This window comes from Pinus tabuliformis, chromosome 2_2 (assembly GCF_031772625.1).
Source record: "Pinus tabuliformis cultivar Carrire ecotype Pingquan chromosome 2_2, CPIR1, whole genome shotgun sequence".
Classification (NCBI taxonomy): domain Eukaryota; kingdom Viridiplantae; phylum Streptophyta; class Pinopsida; order Pinales; family Pinaceae; genus Pinus; species Pinus tabuliformis.
The window spans coordinates 251,002,902-251,004,657 of NC_142300.1; the positions used below are offsets into that span (position 1 = coordinate 251,002,902).

Consider the following 1,756-nt stretch of genomic DNA (forward strand, 5'->3'; position numbering starts at 1 on the left):
CTGCAATTCCCTCTGTACCCTTTTTCATTTTAAGATATTTGATATGATAAGCTTGTATATTTTGTTTCCATGTTATTGCTTTAGTCATAAATTAAACAATGAGTTACGAAACACAAAAGAATCCACTACTATCAGTCATCCGTAATTATAATGTTCTTCGAGGTACATTCCTTTTCTTAGATCTCAGCAAGTCTGCTAGATTTGTGCATGATGTTTTTAGTCATTCTATAATTATTTCACTTTTTGTAAAATCAGGTTTCAATGTGTAGGCATTAGCATTAATGGAGTCTCTGTAGTTATCTTATTGAAAATGCATTGTATTGAGTTTGTTCAAACACTAGAGAAAAGCAAATCTGTTACTAGACCTGGTTGGGTCTGAGGTGTTGGGTTTGCCAAGTCGACTTGTTCAGACTCAGTGAGTCAAATTTGTGCTTGTTTTTCCAGTGATTTCGTAACTGTTGGATCTGAGGGCATGGCCTGTCCCAGTCAGACCTGGCTGGGTCTGCCAAGTTGACTCACCCAGACATACCAAGTCAAATTTGTGGGTAACCAATTGTTGACTGCATTGTGACTATTAACTTCTGGGCTTGCGCAACTTATTTTACTGATGCACAGTGCCAAGCAACGAAGGATGCTGGTGTTATTGTTGGCTTGAATGTAGCTCGTATTATCAATGAACCCACAACTGCAGCAATAACTTATGGCTTGGACAAGAAGGGTGGAGAGAAAAATATTGTTGTTTTTGATCTTGGTGGTGGCACGTTTGATGTCAGCGTTCTGACTATTGACAACGGAGTTTTTGAGGTTTTGGCTACAAACGGTGATACCCATCTTGGAGGTAATCTTTCTGAACTTTGTCTGGCAGTTTTACATTACGAATTTGAATACATGCATGGTGGTTATCATTGACTTTTTTGGTTGGCTTTCGAGCTTTGAACTTACTGGGATGTACACTAATATGGAGGTGAGGACTTTGACCAAAGGATAATGGAATATTTCATCAAATTGATCAAGAAAAAGCACGGAAAGGATATTAGTAAGTATAGCAGAAATGAAATAAGACATTCAATGCGTTCCTTGTAATATAGATATAAACAAAGCATCTAAAGAAAAGTAATTGCGCAATGATCCAGTCCAAGAAAAACAAGGTTTTCCCCAAACCAATTAACTCTTCTAGAAAAATTCAACAATTCCAATTTAATAATCCTATCGGCCTCTCTTTGTACCTTTTGGGACAATTGCTAGTATATGCATCTACACTGACTCTTCAATTATTTTTGCTGTTGCTAGCAACACTTCTAATAGGGTTTGCAGTTTTTATGGTTCACGTTGCAACAATTCCCATCACTATAACTAACATCAACCCTGCCTTAAGCTTGTGATATTCCATCATCTACAACAAGTCTCATGCCTAGGATGACCATGTGAATGACAATTGTGAAAGATTGCAATTATTTGTATTTCTGAGTTTATATTTTTGTATCTTGAAAAGCTTTGATTTATTTCTTCCAAATTTATTACATTGATTTTTTCGTGTATAAGTTACCATCGAGCAAGTATGGTTCATCTTCAAGACAATAAAATGATGAGAAATATATTATTTTCAGAGTTTTTTATTCTTCATTTTCAATATTCGACAAAGGATTTATCGGATAGGTCCATTCTTGGGCACTCCCTTAGGCTACTATTTATCACCATATGATCTTTCATGTCATTCCCTTCAAAACTCTATCTTAATAAACATTCAAGCCCAACA

At 35.9% G+C, this 1,756-nt stretch overlaps 1 long non-coding RNA gene across 1 annotated transcript; it reads left to right on the forward strand.

Moving 5' to 3' along the window:
- Positions 1–601: 601 nt before the first annotated feature.
- Positions 602–1,031, forward strand: LOC149192236 (uncharacterized). Its single transcript, XR_016254872.1, has 2 exons — positions 602–838; positions 965–1,031. It is a non-coding gene; the product is annotated as an uncharacterized LOC149192236 (long non-coding RNA).
- The last annotated feature ends 725 nt before the right edge of the window (positions 1,032–1,756 follow it).